This window comes from Salvelinus sp. IW2-2015, linkage group LG14 (genome assembly GCF_002910315.2).
Source record: "Salvelinus sp. IW2-2015 linkage group LG14, ASM291031v2, whole genome shotgun sequence".
Lineage (NCBI taxonomy): Eukaryota > Metazoa > Chordata > Actinopteri > Salmoniformes > Salmonidae > Salvelinus > Salvelinus sp. IW2-2015.
Genome location: NC_036854.1, coordinates 22898504 through 22912839, shown reverse-complemented (window position 1 = coordinate 22912839; position 14336 = coordinate 22898504). Strand labels below are relative to the sequence as shown.

The following is a 14336-nucleotide window of genomic DNA, read 5'->3' as shown; positions in this document are numbered from 1 at the left end:
GCAGACACATCGATGGCCCTGAATGAACTTTATCTGACTCTTTGTAAACTGGAAACCACCACACCCTGAGGCTGCATTCATCGTAGCTGGGGATTTAACAGGCTAATCTAAAAACAAAAACTCCCTAAATTTCTATCAGCATATCGATTGTGCTACCAGGGCTGGTAAAACCTTGGATCTTGTTATACTAACTTCCGCGACGGATATAAGGGCCCTCCCCGCCCTCCTTTCGGAAAAGCTGACCACGACTCCATTTTGTTGCTTGAGTCAGTATGTTGGCAGCGGCCGCTAAATGTTAGTGGTGGCTTTAACAGTCTGATGGCCTTGAGATAGAAGCTGTTTTTTCAGTCTCTCGGTCCCTGCTTTGATGCACCTGTCACTGACCTCGCTTCTGGATGATAGCGGGGTGAACAGGCAGTGGCTTGGGTGGTTGTTGTCCTTGATGATCTTTATTGGCCTTCCTGTGACATCGGGTGGTGTAGGTGTCCTGGAGGGCAGGTAGTTTGCCCCGGTGGTGCGTTCTGCAGGCTCACTACCCTCTGGAGAGCCTTACGGTGTGGGCGGAGCAGTTGCCGTACCAGGCGGTGATACAGCCGACAGGATGCTCTCGATTGTGCTCTGTAGAAGTTGTGAGTGGTTTGTTTGGGACAAGCCGAATTTCTTCAGCTCCTGAGGTTGAAGAGGCGCTGCTGCGCCTTCTTCACAACGCTGTCTGTGGGGTGGACCAATTCAATTTCTCCGTGATGTGTACACCGAGGAACTTAAAACTTTCCACCTCTTCCACTACTGACCCGTCGATGTGGATGGGGGTGCTCCCTCTGCTGTTTCCTGAAGTCCACAATCATCTCCTTTGTTTTGTTGACGTGAGTGTGAGGTTATTTTCCTGACACCACACTCCGAGGGCCTCACCTCCTCCCTGTAGGCCGTCTCGTCGTTGTTGGTAATCAAGCCTACCACTGTAGTGTCATCCGCAAACTTGATGATTGAGTTGGAGGCGTGATGTGCCACGCAGTCGTGGGTGAACAGGGAGTACAAGGAGAGGGCTCGAACGCACCCTTGTGTGGGCCCCAGTGTTGAGGATCAGCGGGGTGGAGATGTTGTTACCTATACCTCCACCACTGGGGCGGCCCGTCAGGAAGTCCAGGACCCAGTTGCCAACAGGGCGGGCGAGACCCAGGGTCTCGAGCTTGATGACGAGTTGGAGGGTACTATGGTGTTAAATGCTGAGCTGTAATCGTATAACAGCATTCTCACATGGGTATTTCTCTTGTCCAGATGGGTTAGGGCAGTGTGCAGTGTGGTGCGATTGCGTCGTCTGTGGACCTATTGGGTCGGTAAGAATTGGAGTGGGTCTAGGTGTCCGGTAGGGTGGAGGTGCATATGTCCCTGACTAGTCTCTCAAAGCACCTTCATGATGACGGAAGTGAGTGCTACGGGGCGGTAGTCGTTTAGCTCATGTACCTTAGCTTCTTGGAACAGGGAACAATGGTGGCCCTCTTGAAGCATGTGGAACAGCATACTGGATAAGATTGATTGAATATTGTCCGTAAACACACCAAGCCAGCTGGTTGCGCAGCTTGGAGACGCGGCTGGGAATGCCGTCGGGCCTGCAAGCCTTGCGGAGGTTAACAACGTTTAAATGTTTTACTCACCTCGGTGCAGTGAAGGAGAGCCGCAGGTTTTTGGTAGGGGGTGTCGAGTGCACTGTATTGTCCTCAAAGCGGGCAAAAAAGTTGTTTAGCCTGTCTGGGAGCAAGAATCCTGGTCGCGACGGGGCTGGTTTTCTTTTGTAATCCGTTGATTGGACTGGTAGAACCCTGCCACATACCTCTTGTGTCTGAGCTGTTTGAATTGCGGACTCGATTTTGTCTCTGTACTGGGACTTAGCCTGTTTGATTGCCTTGCGGAGAGAATGTACAGCACTGTTTGTATTTCGGTCATGCTTCCGTCACCTTGCCCTGGTTAAAGCAGTAGGCAGGTTCGTGCTTTCAGTTTCACGCGAATGCTGCCGTCAATCCACGGTTTCTGTTTTGGGAATGTTTTTAATCGTTGCTGTGGTACGACATCGTTCAACAGACTTCCTAATGAAACTCCCGCTCCACCCGCAATCAGCAGTACTCTCGTCCAATTATTTGCCTTTTGGACGCAATGCGGAAACATATGCCATGTCGCGTGATCGAAGGCCAGCTCTTGAACAGGTGGATTCAGATTCTGGTCGGACGCAGCGTTGAACAGACGAGCGCGGGAGCTTGTCTTGTAGTTTCTGTTTGTCTACGGACTTCGGACATCATATCAAAATGGGTACGTGGTTCAGCTTTTCCGATGAAAGGGGCGCGGGGAGGTTATATTGCGTCGCGGAATTAGTATTAACTAATTGATCCTAGGGTTTTCCCAGCCCTGGTAGCAACATCGATAATGCTGATAGGAATTTAGGGAGTTTTGTTTTTAGATTAGCCTTGTTAAAATCCCCAGCTACGATGAATGCAGCCTCAGGTGTGTGGTTTCCAGTTTACAAAGAGTCAGATAGTTCGTTCGGGGCCATCGATGTGCTCTTTGGGGGATATATTACGGCTGTGATTATGATTGAAGAGAATTCCCTTGGTAGATAATGCGGTCGACATTTGATTGTGGAGGGTTCTAGTCAGAATGACTTGAGTTCCTGTGTGTTGTTATGATGTACCACCACGTTCGTTAATCATAAGGCATACCCCCCCGCCCCTCTTCTTACCAGAAAGATGTTTGTTCTGTGCGCGGCGATGCATGAAGAAACCAGCTGGCTGCACCGACTCCGTTAGCGTTCTTGAGTTAGCCATGTTTTCCGTGAAGCAGGCACGTTGCATCCCTGATGTCTCTCTGGAATGCTACCCGTGCTCGGATTTCATCAACCTTATTGTCAAGAGACTGGACATTGGCGAGTAGTATGCTAGGGAGTGAGCGCGATGTGCCCGTCTCCGAAGCCTGACCACTCTCGTTTGCCCCTTTACGGCGTCGCACAGGGTCGCCGCTGCTGGATCAGATCCATTGTATTGGGTGGAAGGCAAACACTGGATCCGTTTCGGGAAAGTCATATTCCTGGTAGGAACGATGATGAGTTGACGTTAATCGTTATTTCAGTAGTTCCTCCCGACTGTATGTAATGAAACCTAAGATTACCTGGGGTACCGATGTAAGAAATAACACATAAAAAAGCAAAATACTGCATATTTTCCAAGGAACGCGAAGCGAGGCGGCCATCTCTTTCCGGCGCCGGATGTGCACCATTAAAAATGGGAATTGATGGAATTATGTAAAATGTACCACTAGCCACTCTTAAACAATGCCACTTAATATATGTTTACATACCCTACATTACCCATCTCATATGTATATGTATATACTGCACTCTATATCATCTACTGCATCTTGCATCTTTAAATAATACATGTACCACTAGCCACTTTAAACTATGCCACTTTATGTTTACATACCCTACAGTACTCTCTATATGTATATACCGTACTACTATACCATCTACTGCATCTTGCCTATGCCGTTCTGTACCATCACTCATTCATATATCTTTATGTACATATTCTTTATCCCTTTACACTTGCGTGTATAAGGTAGTAGTTGTGGAATTGTTAGAGGTTAGATTACTTGTGTTATTACTGCATTGTCGGAACTAGAAGCACAAGCATTTCGTACACTCGCATTAACATCTGCTAACCATGTGTATGTGACTAATAAAATTTGATTTGATTTGATTTGATTTGATTTGCATTGTCGGAACTAGAGCACAAGCATTTCGCTACTCCGCATTAACATCTGCTAACCATGTGTAGTGGACAAATAAAATAAAATTTGATTTGATTTGATTTTGATTTGTTTCAGTCTTCCAGAGATTTGAGACTGGGACGGAGGTTCACCTTCCATCAGGACAATGACCCTAAGCATACTGCTAAAGCAACACTCGAGGGGTTTAAGGGGAAACATTTAAATGTCTTAGAATGGCCTAGTCAAAGCCCAGATCTCAATCCAATTGAATATCTGTGGTATGACTAAAGATTGCTGTACACCAGCGGAACCCATCCAACTTGAAGGAGCTGGATCACTTTTGCCTTGAAGAATGGGCAAAAGTCCCATAGGCTAGATGTGCCAAGCTTATAGAGACATACCAAGAGACTTGTAGCTGTAATTGCTGCAAAAGTGGCTCTACACAGTATTGACTTTGGTGGGTGAATAGTTATGCACCCCACCAAGTTTAAATTTTTTGTCTTTTTTTTGAGTCTCAACACTCAATCGCTGGTTGAGAATTGTTTTCTGCCCTCCCAAAAGATAGAATTTGTAGATAATTGGCCCTCTTTCTGGGACTCACCCACAAACAGGACCAAGCTGGCCTGCTGAGGAGTGGACGGACTCCGTCCTAGCTGGAGGGTCTCTCATCTTATCTACCAACATAGACAGGGCTCTAATTCCTGTAGCTCCACAATGAAATAGGGTGCAGGCCAGGCAGCAGGCTGTTAGCCAGCCTGCCAGCTTAGTGGAGTTCTACCACTAGCACAGTTTTCAGTCTAGTCAGCTCAGCTATCCCCATTGAGACCGTGTCTGTGCCTCGACATAGGTTGGGCAAAACTAAACATGGCGGTGTTCGCCTTAGCAATCTCACTAGGATAAAGACCTCCTCCATTCCTGCCATTATTGAAAGAGATCGTGATACCTTACATCTCAAAATAGGGCTACTTAATGTTAGATCCCTCACTTCAAAGGCAGTGAACCAATGAACTAATCACGGATCATAATCTTGATGTGATTGGCCTGACTGAAACATGGCTTAAGCCTGATGAATTTACTGTGTTAAATGAAGCTTCACCTCCTGGTGAAGCTAGTGACCATATCACTAGTGACCATATCCCCCGTGCATCCCGCAAAGGTGTTGCTAACATTTACAATAGCAAATTTCAATTTACACCCCAAAACAATGACGTCGTGAAATCTATGCAGCCTACTCAATCACTTTTTATAGCTACTGTTTACAGGCCTCCTGGGCCATATACAGCGTTCCTCACTGAGTTCCCTGAATTCCTATCGGACCTTGTAGTCATTTTGGTGATTTTAATATTCACATGGAAAAGTCCACAGACCCACTCCAAAAGGCTTTCGGAGCCATCATCAACTCAGTAGGTTTTGTCCAACATGTGTCTGGACCTACTCACTGTCACAGTCAAACTCTCGACCTAGTTTTGTCCCATGGAATAAATGTTGTAGATCTTAATGTTTTTCCTCATAATCCTGGACTATCGGACCACCATTTTATTACSTTTGCAATCGCAACAAATAATCTGCTCAGACCCCAACCAAGGAGCATCACGCAACATATAATCTGCTCAGACCCCAACCAAGGAGCATCAAAAGTCGTGCTATAAATTCTCAGACAACAAAAAGATTCCTTGATGCCCTTCCAGACTCCCTTTGCCTACCCAAGGACGTTAGAGGACAAAAATCAGTTAACCACCTAACTGAGGAACTCAATTTAACCTTGCGCAATACCCTAGATGCAGTTGCACCCCTAAAAACTAAAAACATTTGTCATAAGAAACTAGCTCCCTGGTATACAGAAAATACCTGAGCTCTGAAGCAAGCTTCCAGAAAATTGGAACGGAAATGGCGCCACACCAAACTGGAAGTCTTCCGACTAGCTTGGAAAGACAGTACAGTGCAGTATCGAAGAGCCCTCACTGCTGCTCGATCATCCTATTTCTCCAACTTAATTGAGGAAAATAAGAACAATCCGAAATTTATTTTTGATAATGTCGCAAAGCTAACTAAAAAGCAGKATTCCCCAAGTGAGGATGGCTTTCACTTTAGCAGTAATATATTCATGAACTTCTTTGAGGAAAAGATCATGATCATTAGAAAGCAAATTACGGACTCCTCTTTAAATCTGTGTATTCCTCCAAAGCTCAGCTGCCCTGAGTCTGCACAACTCTGCCAGGACCTAGGATCAAGAGAGACAATTCAGTGTTTTCGTACTATATCTGTTGACACAATGATGAAAATAATCATGGCCTCTAAACCTTCAAGCTGCATACTGGACCCTATTCCAACTAAACTACTGAAAGAGCTCCTTCTTGTGCTTGGCCCTCCTATGTTGAACATAATAAACGGCTCTCTATCCACCGGATGTGTACCAAACTCACTAAAAGTGGCAGTAATAAAGCCTCTCTTGAAAAAGCCAAACCTTGACCCAGAAAATATAAAAAACTATRGGCCTATATCGAYTCTTCCATTCCTCTCAAAATGTTTTGAAAAAGCTGGCAACTCACTGCCTTTCTGAAGACAAACAATGTATACGAAATGCTTCAGTCTGGTTTTAGACCCCATCATAGCACTGAGACTGCACTTGTGAAGGTGGTAAATTGCCTTTTAATGGCGTCAGACTGAGGCTCTGCATGTCCTCGTGCTCCTAGACCTTAGTGCTGCCTTTGATTCCATCGATCACCACATTCTTTTGGAGAGATTGGAAACCCAAATTGGTCTACACGGACAAGTTCTGGCCTGGTTTAGATCTTATCTGTTGGAAAGATATCAGTTTGTCTCTGTGAATGGTTTGTCCTCTGACAAATCAACTGTACATTTCGGTGTTCCTCAAGGTTCCGTTTTAGGACCACTACTGTTTTCACTATATATTTTACCTCTTGGGGATGTCATTCGAAAACATAACGTTAACTTTCACTGCTATGCGGATGACTCACAGCTGTACATTTCAATGAAACATCGTGAAGCCCCAGAATTGCCCTCGCTAGAAGCCTGTGTTTCAGACATAAGGAAGTGGATTGCTGCATTTAAGTCATTTAGCAGACGCTCTTATCCAGAGCGACTTACAAATTGGAAAGTTCATACATATTCATCCTGGTCCCCCCGTGGGGAATGAACCCACAACCCTGGCGTTGCAAGCGCCATGCTCTACCAACTGAGCCACACGGGACCACAAGTAACAAAAGCATGGATTAATTTTTCTGCATCATTTTTGGACAGAATGTTTCTGATTTTTGCAATGTTACGTAGATGGAAAAAAGCTGTCCTTGAAACTTTCCAATTTGTAAATGTTCTACTTTTAAACTCGGACAAAACAGAGATGCTTGTTCTAGGTCCCAAGAAACAAAGAGATATTCTGTTGAATCTGACAATTAATCTTGGTGGTTGTAATGTCGTCTCAAATAAAACTGTGAAGGACCTCGGCGTTACTCTGGACCCTGATCTCTCTTTTGACGAACATATCAAGACTGTTTCAAGGACAGCTTTTTTCCATCCCTACGTACATTGCAAAAATCAGAAACATTCTGTCCAAAAATGATGCAGAAAAATTAATCCATGCTTTTGTTACTTCTAGGTTAGACTACTGCAATAGCTCTACTTTCCGGCTACCCGGATAAAGCACTAAATAACTTCAGTTAGTGCTAAATACGGCTGCTAGAATCCTGACTAGAACCAACATATTTGATCATATTACTCCAGTGCTAGCCTCCAGTGCTAGGCTTCCTGTTAAGGCAAGGGCTGATTTCAAGGTTTTACTGCTAACCTGTTTGGCCCTGTCCGGGGGTATCATCGGATGGGGCACAGTGTCTCCTGACCCCTCCTGTCTCAGCCTCCAGTATTTATGCTGCAGTAGTTTATGTGTCGGGGGATAGGGTCAGTTTGTTATATCTGGAGTACTTCTCCTGTCTTATCCGGTGTCCTGTGTGAATTTAAGTATGCTCTCTCTAATTCTCTTTCTCTCTTTCTTTCTCTCTTCTCGGAGGACCTGAGCCCTAGAACCATGCCTCAGGACTACCTGGCATGATGACTCCTTGCTGTCCCCAGTCCACCTGGCCGTGCTGCTGCTCCAGTTTCAACTGTTCTGCCTGCGGCTATGGAACCCTGACCTGTTCACCGTTGTGCTACCTGTCCCAGACCTGCTGTTTTCAACTCTCTAGAGACAGCAGGAGCGGTAGAGATACTCTTAATGATCGGCTATGAAAAGCCAACTGACATTTACTCCTGAGGTGCTGACTTGCTGCACCTCGACAACTACTGTGATTATTATTATTTGACCATGCTGGTCATTTATGAACATTTGAACATCTTGGCCATGTTCTGTTATAATCTCCACTCGGCACAGCCAGAAGAGGACTGGCCACCCTCATAGCTTGGTTCCTCCAAAGGTTTCTTCCTAGGTTTTGGCCTTTCTACACCTGCATTGCTTGCTGTTTGGGGTTTTAGGCTGGGTTTCTGTACAGCACTTTGAGATATCAGCTGATGTAAGAAGGGCTATATAAATACATTTGATTTGATTTGATAATGTCACCAGAATAAGACCCTGGATATTTATTGGAAAGGAGAATCAAGCTCATCACCTTGCACATTGACCACCCTGTGAAGTTCATCATCATTTATTTAATCTGTAGCCTAATAAACAGCATATTTTCCCGAGTTGTAGTGGGAGGTGCACACAACATATCTTTGCGTGACTCCAAGTTTACATCAATATGATGGTTATTATATCAATATATTGTGCATAAAGGTGTTTCCACCGCCCTTTCTGAGCATAATTAATTTTACCGACACAAAAAAAGATCCCACCGCGTCGAACGAACAAATTGTCTGTCGGCATTTATAAAATTGTACTGCATTTCATGTTTCCATCAGCCCATCATGTGTCAGGTAATTCATCCGCATGAAATGGTTGTACGGAAACGTGGTTACTGATCTACATGTAACGGATGTGAAATGGCTAGCTAGTTAGCGGTGGTGCGCGCTAATAGCCTTTCAATTGGTGACGTCACTTGCTCTGAGACCTTGAAGTAGTGGTTCCCCTTGCTCTGCAAGGGCCGCGGCCTTTGTGGAGCGATGGGTAACGATGCTTCGTGGGTGACTGTTGTTGATGTGTGCAGAGGGTTCCTAGTTTGCGCCCGGGGCGAGGGGACGGACTAAAGTTGTACTGTTACATACACACAAAACCCCATAATGTCAAAGTGGAATTTTGTTTGTGGAACATTTTAGAAATTAATAAAACATTTAAAGCTGAAATGTCTTGAGTCAATAAGTATTCAACCCCTTTGTTATGGCAAGACTAAATAAGTTCAGGCAATGGCAAGACTAAATAAGCACAAAATGTGCTTAACAAATCACATAATAAGTTGCATGGACTCATTCTGTGTTCAATAATAGTGCTTATTAACATGATTTTTGAATAACTACCCCATCTCTGTACCCCACACATACAATTATCTGTAAGGTCCCTAAATCAAGTAGTGAATTTCAAGCACAGATTCAACCACAAAAATCAGGGGCGTTTTTCAATGCCTCACAAAGAAATGCACTGATTGGCAGATAAAAAAAGCAGATTCTGAATATCCCTTTGAGTATGGTGAAATGATTAATTAGGCTTTGGATAGTGTATTAATACACCAAGTCACTACAAATATAGGCATCCTTCCTAACTCAGTTGCCGGAGAGGAAGGAAACTGACAGGGATTTCACCATGAGGCCAATGGTGATTTTAAAACAGTTACAGTTTAATGGTTGTGACATGAGAAAACTGAGGGTGGATCAACAATATTGTAGTCTCTCCACTATATTAAGTTAAATGACAGAGTGAAAAGAAGGAAGCCTGTGCATAATAAAAATAATTCAAAACATGCATCCTGTCTGCAACAAGGCACTTAATTAATACTGCAAAAAATGTGGGTAAGAAATTAACTTTTTGTCCTGAATACAAAGCATTATGTTTGGGGCAAATACAATACAACACATCACTGAGTACCACTCCTAATTTTTTCATGCATGGTGGTGGCTGCATCATGTTATGGGTATGCTTGTCATCGGCAAAGACTGGGGAGTATTTCAGGATAAGAATAAATGGAATAGAGCTGTAAGCACAGGCAAAATCCTAGAGGAAAACCTGGTTCAGTCTGCTCTCTAACAGATACTGTGAGACAAATTCACCTTTTGTGGTGATATAATAAAACCTACGAAAGAGTGAATATAAACCATAGAAAAAAAAAGCACAACCCTCCCCTGTGCCCAATGAAAAAACAAAGCAAAAAAATAAAAAACAACCCTCCCCTACTTTGGACCACCCACCCCAGTAATTTTCTAACTGTCCCTAACAGTCTTTCTAGTCAGGGATGTCTTTCTGTCTGACTCTCATGGAAACTGATTTATATAGAATAAAGAACAAAACAGATCTTTTTCTTTAACCTTCCTCCTTGATTGTCACTGTGGTAACGCCAGTGCCCACCCCACAACTGATTCATGTGTGTTTATCAGACACAGCTGCATCTCTGCATTTAAATTGTCAAGATTAAGCCCCTACCCCTCACCAATTCCTATACAACCCGTACCCCCCCACAACTCCATATACTCTTCTTAACTCTCTCTCTCTCTCTCTCTCTCTCTCTCTACAGGACATTGTTAGGACAGGATAGGGCAAAGCAGGGAAAGATGGAGAGCGAGACAATGCGAGGGGCAATAAAAGTGTCATTTTTCACCTTGGTTCTCAACACGTCGTAATGTTGAGATGAGCAATCGCTTATTATAAACTCCTCTCCGTACCATGACATTAGTAAACAGAGTGATATAGCACTGAGATAGCTGCCTGGCCAATCAGAAGTTTTGTTTTAACAGAGTAGGGTCATGGAGCTGTTGGGGGTCTGGACTAACTCGTTCCATGGTAACACACAGTGTTAGTGTAGGATTAGACAATGTGATTGTTATGGTTGAGACCTGGGACCAGACTTCTCACTTATCTTGCTGTCTGGGGAGACCCACACTTTACACTCAGGCCAAGGATGGAACCATGAATATCCCAGAGTTATGGGACAGTTTTATGACTGTGCGTAAAACCATTTATCAAGGGCGAACAATAGACAAGACAACCATATATGCCAATGTTAACTTATACACCCCTGTTTGGCTCCTTAAAAACTCCCAAATGAAAGTGAAGCTATTAGCCTTTAACTCTACTCCTGCTTGTGACTTTTGATACTCGTTTACTGGACTTTGGTTGGTGTCAGCACACCCGCTGTCACTCAAAATGTATATTTATCACTCCATTGGATGATTCATGGAGTGGTCAGCCAGTTCACCTCATGGACCCAGAGACACGGGCTGCAGGATGCCTGTGGAAGGTGTTTGATGTGATTCACATTAAAGTATTTCTGTGGTGTGCGCCAGTGAAATGTTTCCCCCCCATGCTGCTCCCAACAAATCCCAGAAGTTTCTAATGCTGTTTTACAGGCTGGAAGAAAACCAGAACCTCTCTCACTGGTCCTGTGGATTAAACCGAGGTGACTCAAACACACACGCACGTGGATGCATTAACTCTCTCACACACACACCCACACGCATACACTCACACACTTACAAACAGGCCTCACAAATCGTAGCCTTTCTACCCTTTTTTTTGTCATAAGGCAGGTGGCCAGGAGGAGAAGGGGGAGAAGGAGACTGAAAGAGACAAGAGGAGAGGAGAAAGGTACAGAAAGACGCCTCCATTCCGTATGCCTGTGCCTTTCGTCCATATGCATGCACCTCAATCAAACCCTGTTCCTGTTCGCCCCCGTCAGGGAGGTAGCATGGAGAAAGGACGATGGCGATGCGTCCTGAATCAATACACCTCTCATTAATCACATTAATCTCATTAATCACAGAGAGGCGAGAGAGAGGAGAGAGAGAGGAGAGAGAGAGTGTGTGTGTTTGTGTGGGAGTGTATGTGTGTCAATGAGTGAGAGAGACATAGACAGACAGAAAGAAAGAAAGAGAGAGAAAGAGAGCGAGGGCGAGAGAGAGATGGAGAGAGAAAGAGAGAGAGAGCAAGGGAGATTGAAGAAGGGAGAAAGAGAAAGAGAGCGAGAGAGAGCGAGAGAGAGGAGGGAAGGAGGGAGGGAGGGATGGAGGCAAGGGATTGAATACCAGGCAAGAACTATCAAGTTGTCTCAGTTTAGGATATAGGCTTCCCTCTAGTGTACAAACGTAGCAGTACACAGACCGAGACAGTAAGAATCCTGAGGCACTCAGTTTCTCTGTGTGTCGCAGCCCCACCACTGGTTCTTCTCCTATAACCTTTACTGGCTGTTACGCTATAGACTCTACAGACCACATATGAATCAGCAGGCTTTGTGTGGTTTGGCATAGYCACCGGGCAGACTTTTATCCTCCTAGCCCGGTCATTTCACAGCCTTTCTTTCTCTGTCTACCCCCTGTCTCTCCCTTTCAGACAGTAAAGATCAGGACCTCCAAGGCGTCTGGATCTCCTGTGACTCTCTCCTGCTGGCACTGCCCACTGGTCAGACCCCACACAGCAGACCACCAAGCCCCACAGTCAGCTTCACTGTCTGTCTGGAGTGGACCGGCATCAAAGCTTTTTTTGAACAATCTCTACAAATCTACATGAAACGTGTGGTTGTGGATCTGTCATGAGACAATTGACAAAAGACCCTGACACACACTGCCCCACAAAAGCAAGCCTGGTTGTCTCTTACCATAGACATTGTGTGATACAACCTACAGATCCATGGGTAGATCCATGAGTTTGGCAAGACTAAACCTAGAAGGATGGGGGGGAAAGGTGTACGAGAGAGGGGGAAGAAACAGTAAGAGCCATACTATTGACACCAGAAGGGCATCTTCCACTCTAAGTCACTTTGAATGAAAGCGTCTGCTAAATGACTAACATGTAAATGTCTTCTCCAGACAAGTTCTACAACTGAGCACTTACAGTGGATTTAGTCATGGTGGAGATTGAAGAGACATAGGGGAAAGTCTGTCTGAAATGACCCACAACTCTGAGGTGTGGCCTTGGGCACATGGCATGGATTGCAGTCATCATAGCTTCCACATTAAACCAGCTTAAGAGCTGTTCCTACAAAAATATGACAAATGCGTGACTCCCATCATGCCAGTACTGTAGAATTACTGTAGAATTATTTTCAATCTAAAATGACAATATAACAAATTCCTCCAAGGACAGTTAATACTTTTTGATGCAGTGCAGTATACACAATCATTCACTTTAATTTCTAAGAAGTTCACAGTGCTTGCTGTTATTCAAATGTCCATAAGGTGGCAGTGTAAACGTTCCAGTTGGATACACAGTACACACAGTAACTCTTCCCCTTCTCAAAATGGATGATAAACTGAAGTTCAACTGCTAAAACGCACTCCCGAATTGCAGGCTGCAAATGTTCTTTAAATTCCTCTTAGAATAACGGAATGATAGATTTAGCAGGCCCACTTCCCAAATTAATAATTCTGTCCTATATAGCCCAGGGTATCAAATCGGAGAGATGATTTTAGCAGCTTTCCCTCACAACTTTTTTTGTTTTAAACATGTTGAAGTCCGAAGTTGGCTCCCCATTTTCCATATCTCGGCAGCTGCGTTATGATTCATTTACAGTAGTTCCATTGGACACTTTGTTGGATAAAAATGAAATTGATCGGATAACAAATCTCTATTGATATTGGCCAGAGAGGCTGTAGCAAGAATATATCAAATAATATGTACAAAACATTTACAAATGTGATGTATCAATTACTTAATCTCTTGAAACACAGAGAAGACTATAGGTCAGGTATAAGAATCAGAATGTTTTAATAGTCCCTATCCTTTTGCCCTGAGCTGTTAAACCACTGTTCCCAGGACACCGAAGACGTGGATGTCGATTAAGGCAACCCCCCGCACCTCTCTGATTCAGAGGGGTTGGGTTAAATGCGGAAGACACATTTCACTTGAAGGCATTCAGTTGTAAAACTGACTAGGTATTCCCCTTTCCCTTTCCCCTTTCCTTACAAATCTTTAAATAAAAGGGCAAGGCACTCCATATCTCTGTTGCTAAATAGATACATTTGTACATTTGAAGTGGCTAGACAAATGTCGGTAATTGAGCAGTAAATTAGAAAGCAATGTGTTAATTCTCACCAAATCAACCATTAGTGTTATGTTCATGGATAATTCTCCATTCTCCGTTCTCTTTTGATCAAGCTAGGTGACTGTCCTGGCACCACATTACATAGCATTACTCCTGCAGAGTGTTAATGGACTTACTTAAGCTCTCGGGTCCTGACTTATGTTTTCCAATTAATTAAAGTGTCAGGAGTCACAAATCACTGTGGTGGGATAGGTCAGGGTGGAGAGAGAGAGAAAGACGTGTAGCCTTTATACCAACACTGTTCCACCTTAGCGGGGGCCCTGGGGCCAGGGGCCCACAGCGGTCACTGGTAATGGTTTGTTCCCCGAACAGGTGAAACTGTATCCCCTGGTCTGACCCTGTATGGAACACTGCTACAGATCCCCTCCCCGCTACTTACCCCCTGTCCCC

General features: G+C 44.4%; 1 protein-coding gene across 1 annotated transcript in view; it reads left to right on the top strand.

The window, feature by feature from the left end:
* Positions 1-13784, top strand: part of LOC111973375 (dual specificity protein phosphatase 10-like) — a 68512-nt gene extending 54728 nt beyond the window's left edge. Inside the window, exons 5-7 of the transcript XR_002878567.2 lie at positions 11257-11306; positions 11433-11494; positions 12236-13784. The gene's annotated coding sequence lies outside the window, so the exon portion shown is untranslated. The remainder of the gene's footprint in view (positions 1-11256; positions 11307-11432; positions 11495-12235) is intronic.
* The last annotated feature ends 552 nt before the right edge of the window (positions 13785-14336 follow it).